The sequence below is a fragment of the Uranotaenia lowii genome, chromosome 2, assembly GCF_029784155.1.
Source record: "Uranotaenia lowii strain MFRU-FL chromosome 2, ASM2978415v1, whole genome shotgun sequence".
Taxonomy (NCBI): Eukaryota; Metazoa; Arthropoda; class Insecta; order Diptera; family Culicidae; genus Uranotaenia; species Uranotaenia lowii.
In genome coordinates, this window is record NC_073692.1 from 316,201,041 (window position 1) to 316,222,582 (window position 21,542).

A 21,542-nucleotide genomic window follows, 5' to 3' on the forward strand; every position below is an offset into this window, starting at 1 on the left:
CATAGGAGACGAAAGCTCAAATCTGAGGAAAAAAGCTTAAATCTGTCAAAACGAGGGGAAACAAAGGGGAAATCTGAGAGATGTGCTCCATACGGTTTGAATAGCGTTGCCGCCGTCTGCCTATAAGAGGAGCACACGTGTGTAGGTTATTGCGAATATACTTTCCTACATGCTGAGGTGGGATTTCTTCCTGGTTTGTTTTTGGGACCCTTCCTCTACGGGATTTGTCGCCTGTTGGTATGGGACTTTTCTTTTTCGGATCCGGGCCAGTTCACCAGAGGATCCCTTTAATTTTTAAGAGTCTCGTTACTGGTTCAGTCTGTGATTTGCTACCGTGCGATCAAGAGGATAACACGGTGAGGGATCTTTTGGAACTTTCGTTGCTGGAAAAACGTGAATACGTGTGTTTTCGGATAGTTGGAGGGTATTTGAAACCGCTGATTCGGGGATAACCAAAGAATTGACACGTGAAAATTTGGAACAGTTAAATAACACGTGTAGTTCGAGATTCAGCAAATCCTAAGGTAAGTTCAAGACACAATTGAGATGATAATATTTGCGGGAAGAGGAGTGCGTGATAAATGAACAAGTGTTGTCTTATGTAATTCAGTAAAAAAAAATAGTTCAAATTTCACTATCCGTCATGGAAACTTTTATTGATAGTTATGGCAAAAATCATGGTGGTTAACGTCAACGATTTTGTAGAGTGATGTACAAGATTATAGTTTTAGTTTTTTCTAAGTTAATGAAGTGATATGTTTCGAACCACAAGTTTGCATATTTATGAAAGGTAAATGTAACCGATTTTCACATGGAATTATAAATGTTGACAACATTTATCGTGTACCATTTGATCCTTATTCAACTTTGGTCTCGGGTCATATGAACCAAAAATTCGTAAAAAAAACTGTTTTCTTGGTTTTCCTATCGATGTCTTCAACCTCATTATCAGACTGTTGAAGACTTTCCTCCAAAACCAAATTGTGGGAAAGTTTCTAAGCAGCCACAACCGATGTAGCTCACACTTCCGGTAGGCAGCTGCTGTTGGGACAATAAACTCCTACTCATTCCCGTCATTAAAACGACAGCGAAGCGGGAAAACTCCAGGTGCTAATGGCTCTAGTTTACCGATAAAGCTATTTACCGTCCGTCATGTCAAGTGCAACCGGACGTCCTTAAAGCTAACTTGCCTACACAACATATCCGCATAGTAGGAGAAAGTTTTCCTTTAAAAACATTCCGTGGGACGTGTGGCGCTTCCAAAAAAAGGAACAAACAAGGATCCTCAACCGGAAAGGGCGCAACCGACCTTGACATTTTCGGATATTGTCCTGCCTGAACTGTCCATTTCGGTCCAGTCCAGGCGAGTTGATTTGTTTACTGTTGTTTGTGGTTTTTCGTTGGCCACCCTCAGGCTTAGGCATCAGGTCGGACGAAATATGACGGGATCTGGATTTGTTTGTTTGCGTTTGGATTGGCCGAGTGATTTATGGTCGCTCATTAGGAAGACATAAAACACGAAACAGGACGCGGGAATTCCTGTGCACAAACGATGAAAGTGACCGTAGGGATGAGAACTTTCGTTCATGTTTGTGCACTATTTCTAGATGTCATTTGCAGGAATTCAGATTGCATGAGTCCAGTGACATATGGTGTCCCTGGAATGTAAACTTTCTCCTTGTTATGGGGTAAAATTATCGTAATCAATACAAAGTTATAAATTATATGAAAGTAGGTAGAAGTAATAAAAACAGGTTAAAATGGCATGTCCATTTGATGATCGCTTTGATAACATGAAAAACTTTTTTGGATTTATCCATTAGGAAGGTTCAACATTGGGTTCGTTAAGGTGCATATGAATGCGGTAAACGTTAAATAAACAAACTTTGTGTCACCGACCCCTATTCGACTCTTAATTTAAAAAATAGAAAGGTCAATCTGCATTGCTAGCAGTTGGTCACTTTTTAGTAACTTTGTCCCTTTTTTTAAGCTGGTCACTCACAAGTAAATTTTTTTAAATTTGGTCACTAAAGTCACTAGCTTTGATATTTTACTTACAAATAACTACGTTTTAACTCTAAAAACTTGCTTCTGCATTTTTATTTCAATTTCATTTTACAGGCCGGCCTCAATTATTCGTATTTTCAAGTTTTGTGAATTTATTTCGACTTTCTATACGGTATGTCCTTCAAAACATTTCTTGAGTCTTTTTCTGCTTGAATTATGAATCCGTTGATTTTTTTCAAGTGGAAATAACTTTTTGGATCTCTAACTAAAAATATTTATGCCAAAAAATAAATTGTTTTTTTCAATTGTTTGAATTGTTTGAATAGCTATTCAAGTCTAGTAACACTTAGATATTTAAGTTTTATTATTGCTAATTGTATTTTTGATGCATTAAAATAGTTTGAAATTTTTTAAAGTAGGTACTGAATACAGCTAAAAAATGTAAGCATAATATTCAGGTATCAGTTCTATATCAGAAAAATATTTTTTAAATAATTTAAAAATTGGCACAACAGCGACAAAACGCATTCCAAAGTAAAAAGAAAGATCATGTTTGTTTTGCAAAGCAAAGTTTTCCCATAAATCCTGAAAATTAAGATTTGTTCATGAAAATTTGTCTTTAAAATTCGGCAAAAATTGGATGAATTTTGAACCAAATCGAAAATTTTAAGAACTAAGGCCCTGATATATTAAAAAAAAATACCAAAAACTGACTCAGTCTAATGCCTGCCTTGAAACATTTGACAAACTTTTTTTTGTTTGCCTTATCCTTATAAAACTGTATTTAAAATTACAAATTGATTTTTTGATCTATTGGTTGAAATTATTGAAGCCCCTATTGATGAAAGTTTTGGCTTGTTGTGGTCACTTATTTTGCCCTAATTTCATTTGAATGTTACTATTTTCCCCTACTTTTTTGCCTCATGATTGCTTCTAGCCCTGGTTTTTTAATTAAAGCACAATATGCTAGCATCACATCAAATTGCATCACAGTAAAAAAGGCTGTAAAAAATTACCTATTTGACCGATTCTTCCAAGATTTCATACTATAAACAAGAAACCGTTTGTGATCTCTGGGTATTTTTACATGATTTTAGTTCAATACCGTATTCGTACAATCGTACATTAAGCTTAATAATATTCAAAAAAAAAGTTCAACGTCTGAAATCAGCTTCTTTCATCAGAAACTTACTCTTTCGCCATTTCTTCCTCGAAATTAACCTCTTTGAGCCGCTCACTGAGTGCCTTCTTCAAAATAACCCAGTATTTTTCAATGAGTCTCAGTTCCGGTGCTTTGGAAAAATTTAAGTTCGTAGATACAAAAGTGACTTTATTGGCTTCATACTAGGATTGTTCGATCTCCTGGAAAAGATCGATTCCCAAGATCGATTCAGCTGAATGGTTTCAGGATCGATCCACCTAAAAAATCGAAGCAAAATGATCGATCTCTGCAAGATCGATCATTTAAATTGTTGAAGTAAATAGTGAAAAATGGCAGGAAAGATCAAATGTATGAGCAGTTAAATATATGTTTTCAAATTCAATAACAGAATGTTTAACTTTTCATGACTCTGGTTGAGTGTAGATGACATATCAAAAACAGAAAATACCAGTGTCCGGCACAAAAACGCTTATCCGCTAATCGCTAATTAGTCCGCTAACTTTCGGTTAGCGAATTAATTTTCTCGCTATATTTTTTTTCAGCTAGCGGATAAGGAAGTTCCGCTAATTTTTAGTTCCGCTAACTGAAGAACGCTAACTCTTTGAAGTGTTAATTTGGCCATAGACTTTTAGATCATAAATTCGGCATCTTTCAGATTTAAAATTTTGAATCCGATCTAGTATTTAAATTTTCGTTAAAGATTTATTTCAGAAGCTATTCGATCTCGATTTTGACTGGAATCATAGAAATGAGCGTCTTTTTTAATTGTCTTTACTTGAATTTATGTCTTAAGCATAAGCCTTCTGTGAATATAAAAGAAATGAAAAAGTTGTGAAAATTGAAATTTCCAGAACAAAATAAGTGTATTAATGTCATAAAGATGAAAAACTATTTCGGAGAAAACAAAACATCTACCTAAAGAGAATCTTTGCATTAACTGATGTAAAAAATTAATAAGCGGATGAATATTTTGAAAAATTTTATTTCATTTTTTTCCTTTTACTTTCCACCAAATACGCTAGCTAAAACTAAAAGTGGACTGACGCAACTGATATGTACAGAAATATTACAAAATAAGTTCGAGAACTGCCCCTATTGATATCATTTAACAACTTTTCTGGTCAATATTAGAATTAAAGATGGCTGAAAAATTTGTGTTTTGCTTATCTTTTTCAAAACTGTCTACTATCGATTAGCGATTAGCGTTTCATTATAGATCGATAACTTTTACGAAACATTTAGCGGCTTTAATTAGCGATCGTTAACTTTGACTGCGATAGCGATCTAATTAGCGCCGCTAACTTTTCAGTTAGCGATGCCGAACACTGGAAAATACCATCAATTCAGTCACAGGCCATGACACAAAGCTAACGTCTGGAAAGCTCATGATCAATTATTTAAGTATCCAAATTTTTAATGTAGATATAATTTTTATAAAGAGTGGAGGAAATATGAAAATATTAATATGAGGAATGAATAAATTCAAATACAAATATAAAATTTAACGCTTTATTTTTCTAGAGATACTTTTTTATTGAGGTCTCATTTAAATGCTGATCAGCCAAAGTTCTTCGAAATAACAGGTTACCTCATCCGCCATATTGGTTTGCAGATTTCCAGAATGATGACGTAGTTGTTATGAAAAATAGCGAGCATTGTATTGAATTCTACAGTTTTTCCATTAAACATATTTCTGATGCCAGTGACTTATACGCCACTGTCCTCAAATGCATAAATTCGACTTCCCAGATTTATGAGCTTCTACAAAAAATACGTTGGTTTGGTTGGTTTGTAGTTCTGCATAAAATGCGAATTAACCTCGGAAATATCTAAATTTTGGTTGAAATGGCAATTACTGAAAACTATTTCCAAGCATATCGTTTGCTTAAAAATGAATTGCAAGAAGCACATCCAATAGTCCTAGAAAATCATTTAACTCGCAAATTTCGAGTTCATTAACAGTAGAATATTTAATTGATAAATCATCTTTTCTCGTAACTATTTTCTTATTCTAGTTTTGGAATGATTCCAAGCTCTATCTGTATACAGACCCCGTTCCCTGTTGCCAAAATCCAACGGTTTATTTTTCTCAAATTTTTTCTCTTATTTTTTAAAAATAAGTATTATTATTATAATTAACGTTATTTTTAGTCAATTTCCGACCATTTAAGTCATTTTTTATCTATTTTTTATCATGTTTTATCATGTATTTTGAAATATTCTTATTTTGTTTATAATGCTTGTTATTTTGTCATATTTGCTGTTTTTTGTTGTTCTTTATCACTTTTTAGTTGTTTTTTTTTGTCATTTTGAGTCTTTTGTTTGTATTTGTTTTTTAGCTTTTTGAATTTTTCAGCTTTTTGTCATTTTTGAGTACTTTATAAATTAAAAAAAAACTTTTGTTTTTGTTGTTGTATTTCATCACCATTTCTGAATGTAAAAACGTATTTATGGTGTTAATCAAAATTAGATTGGTCCTGTTATAGCGAAAACTAGAAGGTAATGTAGATTCTAAAAACCGTTCGATTTTGGCACATGTGCCAAAATCGGATGTTGCCAAAATCGAATGTTGCCAAAATCGAATGTTGCCAAAAACGAACGGGGTCTGTATATAAAAAGCAATTTCTGTATGTATGTTTGTTTGTTTGTTTGTTTGTTTGTCCTCTATAGACTCAGCCGTCTTAAGAGCTAGATGTCTGAAATTTGGCATGAATGCTCATTAGGACCAGGAATGATGAAAACTGTTTTCAGATTTTCGGATGATCCCTTCAGAAGAGGGTCGTCCATACAAGACAAATATTGTTTTCCTGATATTGACGTTACTTTTCGTCGGATTGTGTTGAAAATTTGTACATGAGTGTTTTAAAAGGTCAGCCAAAGGGGTCGTCCATATGAACTGTTCGCTGTTTTTGCGATATTGACGTTATTATACATCTTATTCAGATGAAAATTGGTACACGATAGTTTTGAGTTACGTGCAAACGATTTAAGGTATCAAATTCAGTGTAAGGGGCCGGCAAAGGGGGTCGTCCATATTAACCTATCAATATTTTTGCAATATCGTCGTTATTATATATCGGATTGGGATGAAAATTTGCACACAGTAGTTTAGGAACGGTCAATCGATTTCAGATGTCAAATGTTTTTGCTAGGGGTCGTCAATATAAATTAATTTTTCACTATTTTTAGCAATATTGACGTTATTATGCAATTGATTGCTTTGAAAATTTGCACACGGGAGTTTTTAGGGAAGGGCAATCGATTTCAAATAACAAAGATTGTATAAGAGGCCACCGAAAGCGGATTAACTTTTTTGCAATAATTGCGTTGTTTAGTAACGATCGAGTTGAAATCAATACACGGGGGTCAATTGATTCCTGATTTCAAATTTAGTAGCAGACGATCGAAAAAGTGATCTTACTTAATCGGAAGTGCATCTGGTGAATGCTTGGCAATAGACTTTCAAACAAACTTTTCATAACATATTCCAAGTTGAAAGCGAAACGGAGTTCGCTAGTTTCATATAAAAATTTGAGAATGAACTGTCAGAAGACTACGCTTGATAAGAGGATATCAAAATTTAAAAAAATCATAATTCCACATTAACACTCATTTCAAAATGCCCTTTAATAATGGATTTCTATTTGTTTGTCTGTCTATCCTTATTCCTTATATGTAGACTTGGAAGCTACTGAACTAATTTGCGTGAAACTTGGCCGGTGGGAGTATTAGAACGAATCGTGCAAATAGAACCAAATTTGGCATGGGAGGGTATTTGGGCACGATTATCGTTTTAATGATAATTTGAAATCGCTTCTTCCTTCCAATAGGGAAATAGGAAAAGGGGAGGGGGGCTTACAACTTTTTGTATAACTGAATAACAACAACTGAACCAAATATTGTATCGGCTGGTATTAGGGTGTGATAAATTGTTCCCTGAATCTTTGATATCCCTTCACACTTTTAATGAGGATATAGGGAGAGGGAGATAACATAACTAGAAAACTATTCAAACAAATGGAATACGATGAACATTTCTATGAATACTTGCGAACTCTCCTTTCTTCCATTGGAAGGCAGGAAGGGAGGAGGGAGGCACCTAAACAATTGCACAATTCGAGAACTTATCTTAGAAATGTGGGGTTTTCGGGTTAAAACGGGCATGACTATAAGAAACGCCTATTTCCTTCAAGTTGTGGAGAATAGGAAGGAGAAAGGGAGGGGGGGTGTCACATACAGGTTTTAATGCCTAAATTGAGCACTTATTAGTAAAAAGGGACAATCTTTTAAAAGAGAGATTGTTTGAGTACGAATAATTTAGGACCCGTCTTTTGTCAGGGCGGAGTAGAGGAGGACTTTTTGTTCATATTTTATTAAGCATAACTCGAAAACTTATCAAACAATTGGAGCCAATTGTGGCATGTGACGTTATTAAGATAGAAACCTGAAGCGATTTGCCTTAAACTTGGCATGGAGGGTCTTGTAGGTCGGTGAATGTTTCTATTATGGTTTGAGACCCCTTCACCCTCTCTTGAAGGGAGGAGGGGGTCTTCCGAACAAATGAAACATGGATGCATAACTCGAGAACTGATCAATCAAATGGTATCAAATTTGGCATCGGAATAGTCAGGAATGAAAAATATTTCTATTAATTTTTGAGACCCCTCCTTCTTTTCAGTGCAGAGATAGGAAGGGGTTTCCAATACAATTTTTCGAATAAATCGAGGACAAATCGAGCAAATGGAACACAATTAAGCATAAGCGGTTACTTGGATACATATGATGTTTCACTATTATTTTTTTTTGGGGCCCTCTCTTTTTCCACTGGAGGAAAAGAAAAAGGAAGGGGGTCTTCCGTATAGTATTTTAGGCATAACTCGAGATTTAATCGAGCAGATGAAACCAAATTTGTCATGGAAGGGTATTCGAACACGAGAGTAGTTTCTGATTCTGATAATTTGATATCCCTCCCTCCATCCCGTAAAAAGATAGGAAGTAGTAAGGAGGGGCCCATACAATTTTAGAACATGGATGCGTATTTGAGAACAAGACATGATGCTTTGATGCTTTTAGACTTATGCCTTCTTCCAGTAGGGTGATAGGAAGTGAGGAGGGTTAATCCAAACAATTTTATAAATAACTCGAAAACGAATCGAGAAAATTTCAAAGAAATGTTGCCTTGACGTTTTGAGATCCCTAGAACCTTAAAATTTTCATAATTACTCTTAAGAACTAAACAAAAAGAATCAAATATGGCATAGGAGCGTATTAGAGAACAAGGAATGTTTCTTTTTTTTTTACCCTTTCCTTCCCACTAGGTTTTTCATGTTTTAAAAATAGAAATATTGATTTACAGCTAAAGTTCTAGAACAAAAGATGCATAATTTAAGCCTACTTTAATGATCCATTTGATAAATTTGGGTTTTGAGGTGGATCATATGTGCTCCATTGGGAAGATAACAACACATAGGATGCAAATGAAAAACAGGAAATAATTGCAAAAAAACATGGAATTTCGTCACTTTATTGATCACAAACTAAAACGATCCTATTTGATTAAAAACTTCTTTGGTATACGCATCCCTCGAAAGTCTATTTATTGAAATATTTGAAATTTTAATTTTTGCCTTGAAAAAATGGCCGCCATGACACTTTGCGCAAGGAAAACAAAACATGCCGTTTTTCGAGAAAATCACGAACTTTGACAAATATTTCGAGACATGTGGTCATTTAAGCAGATGAAATAACTATCCTGAAGCGAATTTTTGTTGACGAAATGATTTTCTTGAGTATTGATAAGAAGCTTCACAAGAAAAAAAAAAAGTACGTTTTATTCCCAGTGTATCACCAGTGATTCACTTTACTTACTCAAAAATTTATATGTTTTAGTTGAAATCTAACTAAACTATCATTTGATTCTGCTTGCATAAGCAACCTTCTGCACGTCAGTATTTTTATTTGAAGGAAATTATCAAAATTTGTCAAGTTATTGAACAACAAATGACAAATTCATTTGAATTCGAAAAAATTCGACTTTTTTGCAGCTTTTGATCTGCCAAGCAAAACCTAGCGAACCGATTTTCTTCAAATTTCGTGCAATGTTTTTTCACTCATATCTTCACATTCGGTGAAAAAATTGTGTTGATCCAAAGCGCCCAGTTCAAATGCGAGCTGTGCTAAGTTGTGGATCACCATGGGAAGGAAAGGGTTAATTGGTTTCTACAAATGGCACACCTAGAAGTGTAACGTAATATCGTTACTGAGACGTCAAACCCAAGTTAATTGGCGGATATGAGGCATAGTTCCTCAAGCCATAATCATCCAAACTACAACAACAACAACAACAAGGCTTAGCTTGTACACGGACAGAAAAAAAACAACCCACTCTAGGTACTTTTGACGTAAATCGCCACTTCAGTGCAGGAACTTACTAGTAGGTTAAAACACAACTACCTAAAAGTAGGTAGTTGTGCTTTAAGGTCCCAGTGGGTGAAAATGACGTACTTCGCTAATTTTGGTAAAAAATCGAAAAAAAAACGCCAAAATTGCAGTAAAATTAATGTTTTTTACTATATTTAGTCAAAATTAAAATAAATGAGTTCAGGGATCATAATGAGGTTTCCGGATGATAGGATTTAGTACAATATTTGAATATTTTGTATTTGATGATAATATTTAATAAGTACTACCTAGTTCTTAATATTTTAGAATTCCCGAATCTTTTATGTTTTCGTAATCATTTGCCTGCAATAATACAACTTGAATTCTGCAGCATAGCACCATTCTAGTCTAGGTTCTAGCCTCAATTTAGCTATCGGCTGCTGGGGCAACACGCCGAAAGGTTGTATTTTTGGTCGAATTTTCAGCACCTGAGAATAAAGACCACCCTATATATAGTGACAAACAAATTTTATAAAAGCAACTTACCTAGAACTTCATACGGATGTTCGGCTGGAATCCGTTGGAAATTATCCCAGGAACTAAGGACAGCCGGTTTCCGGGGCTGAACTGCTTTCCTGATTTGTTAGCGGACAGAAATGCATGGGTACTTTGCTGCCTGATGGTTTCGGAGCGTCTACCAGAAAACTTTTCAGGTGTTTCCGGAACTAGCTAGGCAACCTCTTATGTGAACTGTGGCATCGAAAGCTTCTGTCTATTCCATGGTCATTAATCATGGGTCGGTACGTTCCGGACGGTGGAAATTTCAATCGCTTCCTGGTTTCCCGTCAGCTCCAACCGAAGAGTCACACAAAGCACAATTTAGCCTCAGCCAATCTAAAAAAAAGAATATTATTTAAAAATTACCGGAACTCCATCGTTTTGTAACAATTGAATGTAGAATAACGATAATAACTTACCTTCAACTTCTTCTAAGGTTTTGCCGCAATCTAGGGTCAACGTTGTCGAAGACGAACGGCAGGCCGCGGAGATAAAAATCACAACACCCGGCATATTTATACACACGCGTCTAAACGTGAAAACAAAATGTCGGATAGTATAGTGGGTACTTTTAACTTACTTCTTCTTTACACTAATCAACCCAGCAGTGAGTAGTGCAGTGGGTTGTTTGGTTTTGTCCGTGTACATCAGTTCATCAGTGATGGTACCAATTTTTTCTCTGTTCTTCCAATATTCATTTTCAAGAACGAGTAAAGGCGCTATATCCAAGGTCGATGACCAGAGATGATGGTGCACAATAATCCGAAACATGTAGTTTGATCAAACTTTCAGTAAAGTAATTTTAAATTTGAAATTTATCAATTGATTCAATCTATACTGCAATGTTTTGGATTTCTGTGCAGAAAACCCTCATTTCCAACCACAGAAGGACGAATTCACATGGGTCATCATCAAGGAGCACAGTGAATTTTAGCAAATGTGCTTCCAACGTGTTTCAAACATTTCATAATCATGGAAACGTATGGTACTGTTGTCCACGTTTCTTCTCACCTGTGTTCTAGTTGTGTCTGCGTCCAATACTGCACAATGGACCCGGCCGAGTTAAGATGAGTAGTAAATGTACTTTTACTACACACCGGGATGTTGACATGATCTGGCTGTGTATGTATCACACGCAGCATAAGCATAAGCATAAGCAAGCAAACTGTGAAACTTTAGTAAACTTTTATTCTAAAGTTTCATTTGGCGTTCTTATTAACAGTTCTGTTTATTTCAAAACTGTCCATAAATAAACAACTCACGGCTTGAATGGGCGTTCTATACTCAGTTTGCCTGAAGGGCTCAATGTCCGCTAATCGCTGAACCTGGCCTATCAATTAACGGATTAGGAGTATATCACTTCAAATGACAACGACGAATGGTGGGCAGATAATTGCCCACCGAATAAGTGTCTATCAGCAAACGGTAGAAGCTAAAATTACCTACAATTTTCCCGAAAGCAGAGATCCTTAATAACCCGGTCAAACCGGTTGTTCCCCGTCGATATGGCCACCGTACCACGGTGCTTTTTTCGGGGTTAACCTTATCCGAAACCACACAAATAACCACCCAGTAAATATCGCGATTTACACCTTCCGATAAGGTTCGAGATAAGTGGAAGTGCTATCAAATCCGAAATGCGCCCAGAAATACACGCGCGTGTCACGGCTTCATTCTCGATGCAGCAAGCATCCTCGTCCCTTTCAAGTGGAAGAGAATCACGCCCAAAATCTGGTGGTCCAACGCCAGTCAGAGTGCCAAAAACCCAGCAAAAGGTACCAACACAACTCGATACCGATCCAGCAGATAACGGTGCTGAGGAAATGTGCCAATGGTCCGTGGAAAATAGCCACTGGCCGAAAGGGTTCAAATGGAAACACGTTTTCTGTCCAGCGCAAATGTTTGCCCTTGGTCCGGTTCGAATTCGAAAGGGGACTCCGAGGCCACGTGCTCACGTGAAAATTTGTTCGACAAAAACAAACCAAACTACTCTTAAAAGGGTGAAACCATACATATCCTATAATTTGGGGGTTTCTTGACCGGTTCGAAGGTTCCACGAAGGAACGAATAAAATTGCTATGGGTATGTATGTACATTCGTACATATTTGTATTTGCTTTTGGAAAACGATTTTTTGGCATACGCTCATTCGAGTTGTTTTGCGAGGCCATATCGAACGGTTCCAATCACGAAATCTCCGAATTAAACGAAATCGCCAGAACCAGAATGACCACAACAAAATTGAATCACATAAGGGCGAGAAGGGATGCCCGGTTTTATTTAATTTTTTGCTGCCTTCCAAGGGACAAACAACTATTTACCGAAAGTATCTCTGAGTCATTATGTGAGGACGATAAAAAAAGGATAAGCTCTCAGGGATGACGGCCTCTCGGTTGGGGTTCCTTATGGGTTTTTTCCGGATTTCCGGATCGAGAGGATGTGAGTGGATCCTTTGGGGGATGTTAACATTCCTATCCCGTTTAAGTGTCGGGAGTAAATCCTCTGTAAAAAGTTGTCAATTTGAATTTATAAGCTCCATAAAGTTAACAGTTGATGGCACTTTAGACAATCAGCCCGCGTGCTTAAAGGGTGATACGGTCAAAATTTGGTCAAGGGAAAACGCGTGTAAATCGGTAAAATCGTTTATTTAAAAAATCAAATTAAATTTCTTTTTCAAGTTTAATTAGTATAAAATTTAGGAAAAGTATTCAGTTAGGCTTCCGCTTTTCCAAATCCGAATTGCCAGGCCTTACGCTTAACCCCTGCCATCAGATTTTGTACAGCCACCTTGTCCACCTTTTTCGCCGCAGAAAGCCAGCTGGTGCTCGTCCTTAGCAGTTTTTTTATTGTCTTCTTTAGGTTCCGCTTGACAATATCTCAGTATTTCTCAATTGGGCGGAGCTCTGGCGTGTTGGGAGGGTTCTTGTCCTTGGGAACCACCTGCACGTTGTTGGCGGCGTACCACTCCATGGCCTTTTTACCGTAATGGCAACATGCTAAATCCGGCCAAAACAGTACGGAACAACCGTGTTTCTTCAGGAAAGGCAGCAGACGTTTACTCTTTCACGTAAATTTCTTGGTTGACAGTCCCGGAAGGTATGAAAATGCTGCTTTTCAAGCCACAGGTAGAGATGGCTTGCCAAACCAGATATTTCTTTGCGAACTTTGACAGTTTCATGTGCTTGAAAATATCTTCTTCCTTTCCCCTTCCGTTTGCCGTATAAAACTCCTGTCCCGGAAGCTGCTTGTAGTCGGCTTTGACGTAGGTTTCGTCGTCCATTACCACGCAGTCAAACTTCGTCAGCATCGTCGTGTACAGCCTTCGGGATCGCGCTTTGGCCGGCGTATTTTGTTTATCATCGCGATTTGAAGCCACTACCTTCTTGTAAGTCGATAGTCCGGTTCGTTTTTTGGCTCGATGCACGGTTGTAGACGATACACCCAGCTCATTTGCGGCATCTCGGGGAGAGAGAGGTTAGGGTTTCGCGTGAAACTACCGGCAACTCTCTTTGTCGTCTCAGCGGCTTCCGGTTTTCGATTTCTCCCCGATCCAGTGCGAGTAGCTCGGATTTTCGCGATGCGCGAGCAAAATTTTGATAAGCTGCTCTTCTTCCTTGGACGGCTTTTTGACAACTGAAGAGTGAATTGCAAAATCAAAATTGGAGCAACATTCTACACACACACCTTCAAAATGAGGGGTGTTCAGGTTTTTTAAATGCAAAATTGAAAGAAATTCGTCAAGATGGTATTGACCACATTTTGACCGTATCACCCTTTAAACAGAAGGTGATGCGATCTCTGAAATTTCAGAATCAGCAATGTTGAATGCTTCGTCGCGTTTGTTTACCTTCAATCCATAGAACAGCTGAGACCTAAGCATGCCTTTTCATTTTAGCACACTGCTAGTTTGTAAACAAAGATAACGAGCACGCTCATTTTTATTTAACCAATTTAACCAATTATTTAATGAAAAATAACCATTTTTTAGTTTTTTCTGCAGAACTGCCAATATGGTTATTTTTCATCAATATTTCATGATACAATCTTAACCATATCCCAAGTTTTCGGTTATTAGCCGAAAAAAAGAATGAAAATTTAACCTCAATCGAACAAATATTGATAATGGCAAAGTTGTACGCGTTCTTCGCAAGTTTTTTTATTCGATATCGGATGGATTTCCCCGGAAGGGTTAAAAGTATTTCAATTGTGGGATCAAATAACCAAGCACACTCGCTGCTGGAAGGTAATTGATTGCTAATTAATGCTATCCTTGAATTCGACAGGTAACAAAATTTATTTGTAGGAAACTTAAGACCAATTTTCAATACCATTCTTCCTGCTCTCATAGTCAGCTAACAAGTACTATGACCATCCTGTTTAGGATCATAAAAATTCCACCAGGTACATCCAACAGCGGGCTACCGCTGGCAGGCCGGAAAAGCCATGAGGTTTGTTTTCTTTCCAATATGTGGATCGTTGACAGTTCCGCTTGTAACGGAAGTAAACTCCGCGATAAGTTGGAAAGAAAAACTTGCCTATGCCATTTCAGGATGGCAAATCAGGATAACTTCCGGACGAGCAGCTGGATACCGAATTGCGGAAATTCTGACGTGATAGATTTGTTTGCCGTCACCCTGATGCCACCCTTCTAAAATTCAATTAAATGTCGGCAGAACAGAACCATTTAAATAGGACTACCACTCCGGTTACTTTCAAGGTTTCGATGCCTTACGGGAAAGGATGAATTCTCATTCCGACAATTCCATCGAATCGGAAGTAAAATATTTCCTGGAGCTTTAACTGCATGCATTAAAGACCGCAACAAAATCATGTGTCCTTGCCAAGAAGACTCCGAGGGCAATCAAACAAGCACTCCCGTTGAGAACAAGAATTTTTTAGAATAAAAATATACTAAATACTATCATAATCTTTCTTCGGTTTCTTTGATATTGCGATTGAACGAAAAATGACAATTTTTATCGAAAATTTCATAACAAATCCTTATGAATCTAAAAAAGCAGCTCATTTGAAATTCGGTTGAAAAATAACCATTTTTCAACTTCTCCTCCAGAATACCATTTGGTTGAAAAATAACCATATTCGAACTTCTCCATAAGATTATTTGCTCCAAGGTTTTTTGAAACACGAGGTTCTCCTACTTTCACAGTAAGTAGGCGAGGAGTGAGCTGGGCTATCAATGAGTTTGTTTACAAATATAAGATTACTAGCTGACCCAGTGTGCTTTGCTACACTTGTTCAAAACATATGATATTTTCAGAAATTATTCAAACTTTTATTGTTTTGTTGGCATTATTTTAAAACCGCTTTAAAATGAGAGCTGCAGCTGGAGTTTCGAATTGCAACACAAAGATGAATTAAACTAATTTTCTGAATTTTGATCTTTAAATTGGTGTTAAAAATCTGATAATTTTAATCTGCTTCTTTAAACTCCGCCCTGAAAAAGGAGGGTCTCAAATTAATCGTACGCAAACAATCTAACTTATAAAATAAGGTTATTTTTGCTTGATATTCTCTGGATTGATGTTAAAAACTGATAAGAAAGCCTCCTTCCCTGTCCTTCCCTTCACCCCCTGCTGAATGGTGGTCGTGGTTTTTAATAATCATACCCATTTTTTCGTGCCCAAAAATCCTCTTATATCAAATATAACTCCATTGGTCGATAAGTTTTTAAGCTTTACAACATAACTTAAAAGGAACCCCCTTCTTTCTTTCCCCCTCTACACTGTAAAGCGTAACATTCGAAGAAACATATCTCGTAACCTTTCCATGCCATATTTATTTCCATTTGTTGGTTTCGTTAGCATTAATTGAGAACTTATGCTAACAAAATTGTATTGGGCTCACCTCCCTCCTCATATGTACCTACTCACTGAAAGAAGGATGGTGTGTCAAATATTCATAGAATCATAGCAAAATGATTTTCCATGTTAAGTTTTGTTCATTTCTCGGATTTTATAAAAAAAAACAGCCCTTCTCTTCCCTTCCTATATTCCCAATTCAATCATCCTACGGCAAGAAAGGAATTGTCTCTCATAGAAAAAGTATTTTTCGTACTCAAATACATTTTGATGCCCAAATATAGTTTCATTTGCTCAATTAATTCTCGAGTTATGCAAGAAAAATTGTATGGAAGCCCCCCTTTCCCCCTTTATATCTTTCCGCTGAAAAAAAGTTGGGGCTTCAATTTATAATAGAAACATTTCTCGTATCAAAATATTCCCACATGCCAAGTATGGTTCCATTTGTTCGATAAACTCTCCAGTTATACTGAAAACTGTAAGGGAGACCTCTCCTCCCCTCTCATCATTCACCTCTTTGAGGAAGTGAGGGATACCAAAAATTCATAGAAGCGTTTCTCGTACCCAAATATCGTTCCATGCCAAATTTGGTTCCATTTGCTATTGTAGTTCTTGAGTTATGCAGTAAAAATTGTATAAAACTCCCCTCCTTCTTTTCTTTCTCCCCGCTGGAAGAAGGAAGGGGTCTCAAACAATCATTAGAACATGTCACGTTCCCAAATACCCGCCCATGCCAAATTTGGTTCCATTTGCTTAATTAGTTTTTGAGTTATGTAAAAAAATAAAAAAGAGGCCCCTTCCCCCCTTTATATCCCCCTACTGAAAAGCGGGAGGGGTCTCACATAATCTTAGAAATATTTTTCGTATCCAAATACTTTCTCGTGCCAAATTTGATTCCAATATCTTGATTAGTTTTCGAGTTATATGAAAAATTGTAAGGTAACCCCCCTCCCTCCTTCCTATCACCCCACTGAGAAAAGGGAGGGGTACCTTGTATTCATATAAATATTCCTTGTTCCCAAATACCACCCCATGGCAAATTTGATACCATTTGCTTGATGGGTTCTCGAGATATGCAAAAAAATGTCTTTTGTTTTGGAGGCCCCTCCCCCCCTTCATGAGAGAGGGAGGGGTCTCAAACCATAATAGGAACCTTTCCCTACTTCCAATACCCCCACCTGCCAAGTTTCACGCAAATCGGTTCAGTAGTTTTCGAGTCTATAGGGAACAGACAGACAGACAGACAGAAATTCATTTATATATATATAGGGGAGAGTGGAGATACTTGATCCCTTTTTCTTATTTTCACCATATCTTTTTGGAAAAATTTAGCAACTCGCCGACTTTGACATTTTCTGACAGCTTGTAACTTCAAGTTTCTATGCTCTAAAAATTAGAACGATACTTGAACCCGTTGATGAACTAGAAACATTTTCGTGGGAGTAAAAAAATTGCGATTTTTCTGAAGTTATGGGAAACTTGATCCCTTTTTAAGGAGACTTGATCTTTTATTCAGGAAGCCCTAATCCTTGTATAAAAATCAAACAAAACCCCAAGATAGAATGTTAATTGACTATTTTGGTCATGTTTGTTCTCATTTCACAATTTATAGCAGACATAAGAAGAAAATTCTATAACTTTGTCTCAACGCTAATAACATTGCATACTTAAAGGCGCTATTTTTTATAATTAAGAGAAAATTAATTATTTTTTCTCTTTTCTTCAGACAATTGTTTGCTAAATATTAGTTTTTGGATAAAAATTAGTAATTTCGTTATCAGCAATCATATCGATCAATTCAGAAGAAGAATACGCCGTTTGGAAGGGGGGATCAATTGTACCCAACTCTAGGGGATCAATTGTACCCATAATCAACATTTTAGAAAACTTTTTCTGAAAAAAGTTGAGAGTTTTCCATTACTTTGAAAATATGGCATTATGAAGTTCATTTTACGCTCGAACGATTGATACATTGGAACAAATATTTTTTTCATGATTTTCCCATGTAAGGAACATTTTAAAGTGATGAAAAAAGATCTTCAAGTTACATTTTGTGAAATTTTTCAAACAAATTTCGATTATTCAAACAATTATTTTGTTAAAATTTTTTAAACTACAAGCAATGTTATTTTGCTCATTTTGGCACATTTTTCTAGAATATTTGATCTTTGTAAGACATTCCAGTTTCGAGATATAGCTTAGGAATATAGTATCCCCAGGGATCAAGTATCCTCATTCTCCCCTATAGATTTGCACAGCTTTTCTGTGGTTTGTTGGTAAACAAATTCTATGAGTTCCGCAGTTGCATAGCCTAAATTGCCAAAATGGCTGAATCGGGAATTTGATATTCGGTGATACCTCCTATATATACACATCTTGATTTGCTCAGCTTTTCTGTGGTTTGTTGGTAAGCAAACTCCATGAGTTCCGCAGTTGCAAAGCCTAAATAAAAATGGCTGAATAGGGAATTTGATATACGGTAACAACTTCTATATATACACACCTTAAATCCCACTACACCGTGCTCTCCTCGCCTACTTAGTTTAAAAGCCAGATAACCTAGATAACAGATATTTTAATGACCTTGTTTTAAACTAACTAGATTTTTTTTCACTCAGAAATTTCGTTCAAAGAAATCGTGCCCTAAGATCTGCCGAAAAAAACCCAGAAATGTTTCCACTCCTTTGTGTGTACTTTGCCGAACTGCTTATTATGAGGTCGCATGTCGGATCATGCGAAGCTTTGCTTGTTTTTTTTTTTTTGTATTTTAAACCGAAAAACTTTGGGACGGCTTTAAGTGACCATTGACCTTCGATAAGGACCACCTCAAGGGGATAGGCCTTCATCTCTGATCTGGATTACGAGCTTTGTTTTAATATTGCATTGCAGTGCAAAGACAAGCTGGTGATAATAGTTGGCAAATGTTTGTTATCTCAAACGGTAAAACATTAAATTTGGGAGATAACAATTTACTTATATCAATCCTCTCTGTTACTGGGCCACCAATTGAGGTTGTCAGAAGACAACTTCGCTCAGAAATTGAAGAAGAAGATATCAATCCTCAATTTTCTTCAAATTTACAAATAAATAACAATTACTTTTCTTCAGACTTTTTTAACTAAACATACAAATTAAATTCTAGATATTCCAACTTGAGGCTGATTTTGTTCATGTTGATTAATTAAACTTCTTTTCAAAACAATTGTCCGATACTTCAAAAACATAATATTACTCCATATGCTACTCAAGAGTGATTTTTTTTTCTATCCTGGATTTGACCCTTTTCTTGTGAACGGCTAATAGCTGAAGGACTATCCAAAGAAAACCTTTTTCAACTATCCAGAAAGTGGACGCGTTTAACGGAATTTACATAATTTTCGCAGGCACAATACAAAGCATAGGGAGGGGATTAATGGAACTGGCCTGGCCATGTTCCATCCCAAGGGGTTGATGTATTACCGGCACTTTCGGGAACAAATTAACATTTTAATGGCATCCTCAATTGTTTCAGTTCGGCTTCCGAGCCGATCAAGATTAAACGCTGCCGATAAAGTTGGGGAGTTGTACCGGAAATGTTCTGCTAAATAAACCTTCCTACTGTTCTTCTGACTGAATTGACCGGACTGTGCCATATGGTTTTTGTACCAACTGGAAACGTTACATTTGATGAATGTAATTTTCCGAGTATCTCCTATTACAGGACGATGAATAAATTTCCTAACATCAAGTTTGACCCTTTTTCGATCATTTCATTACCTACTGGCAAATGTAACGACTTTTTCTCGGCGTTGACCTTTTTTCGTCCAAATCTGCTGGAAATGAATCATGTTCCAATTAAAAGTTGGTATAGGATAACTTACCCAGGGGCGGTCCTAGAGCTGGCTCTTGGGGGGGGTGATTTTCCAAATTTTCAAAAATCAGTCAATAACGTAAATATATAGAGAAAAAAAAACGTTCATTTGGAGAGTGCGAGTGGGGGGATGGGGGGAGGGGGGTTTGTGTGCAGTTTCAAATGAGACTTTAATATTTGCTGCACACCAGACCCGTGCGATGGACACGTCCATGGGTGAGGGATTTCGAATTTCAAATTTTGTTAGAAATTATAAAATATCTACCAAAAAAAGGACAATAATTAGCAAATTGATTTCTAAAACCATATTGAAACCCATAATCATCACACAAACTCGAAAAAAAGATACTGATACGAATCAAATTAAATCAGAATCAAAATTTCAAATCAATTTTGTTTCCGGTTAGTCATTAATAATTCATTCGAAATGTTGATACTTATTCTGAGCAAAAAAAAATTCAAGCAAGTATTTTCAAAACATCAAAAACGGAATGCGAATTAAAACTTGGAATAAAGCCAGAATTTGAAGCTTCGGGCATAACATTCAGTGCACAGAAGAAGAATAGATCATATATAACACCTGATTTGATAAGAAATTAAACTCGAATTCTTACAAAAAATCAGATCAGGTCAGAATATTTAATTGATAATAGTGTAAATTATCAACCATATTAATTTACATTTCTTTTCTTCAATTTCAATTTTAGTTTCAGTTGAAAAATTCCTCTGTAATGTAATTCATTTGAAATACTATTCAATCACAATTTGAAATGTGAATTATCGACGAGGAAATTATATCCATTTTGAAATTCAGAGAATTTATTCGAAATAAGTAGATGATTAATTTAAAAATGAAAATAATTAATTTTATCAAGTTATCAAGTTTATAACTTTATGTATTTAAAATACAACAACAATTCATCATCACTGACAAAGTACAATTCGGGAAATGGAAGAGCTCTTTAACGATCAAACACGAAACTGATCCCTTTTTTTCATTTATTCATTTGTTTATTTTTTTATCTATGAGGAATGAATTGATGACATGTGATTAAAATGCTTCTTATAAAATTCTACTTTCTCATTTTCAATATCCATACATTTCTAACTTTCTATTTGACAAGAATTTTCATAATGTTGAAATGTTCTTAGTTATGTTCTTTTAATTTTCATCGATAAGGTCGATAAATAAAATTAACAAACAAAATCGCGATGATTAACTCTTCATAAATTTAAATATAATAAAGCTTAGTTCTTTTAGAAATGGGACACTTTGTTTTGCTAATAGCTCGTTTACTAGTGATCGGACATTCAAAATTTTGACAGCATTTTGCTGCCTGTGAAAACTACTTTCTGACATATTTTTCTCAAAATTTTAACTTAATGCGTTTTTGAGATATTAACGATGCAAGAGAAAATGAAAAAAATAATTTTGCACAGTTTCCTTCAAAATCCATCATTATCAAATTGATAGCTGACAAAACCGTTGATTATTCAAAGAATTACTGTGTGTGAGTGGTGGAAAAGTATGCAAACACTGTCAAAAATGTCCAAAAATTTCAAATTAAGCATTAAAGTGAAGCACATGATCGGCAACTACGGTTAAGGGTCATCTGAGAAGTCAAGTCTCATTAGCAGCATTTTTTATTTGGAATAAGCTCAAAACTTAGGGTGGATCGCTGAAATGTTCGAAAAAAAATTCTCCGATAAGCTGAAAGTGTTACCTAGTAATGAGTCATTCAAACCCAACTTTAAACAACAATTTT

General features: G+C 36.1%; 1 protein-coding gene across 1 annotated transcript in view; it reads left to right on the top strand.

Annotated features, from left to right (window-relative positions):
- The first annotated feature begins 293 nt into the window (after window positions 1–293).
- Window positions 294–21,542, top strand: part of LOC129745564 (uncharacterized) — a 50,164-nt gene continuing 28,915 nt past the window's right edge. Inside the window, exon 1 of the mRNA XM_055738704.1 lies at window positions 294–524. The gene's annotated coding sequence lies outside the window, so the exon portion shown is untranslated. The remainder of the gene's footprint in view (window positions 525–21,542) is intronic.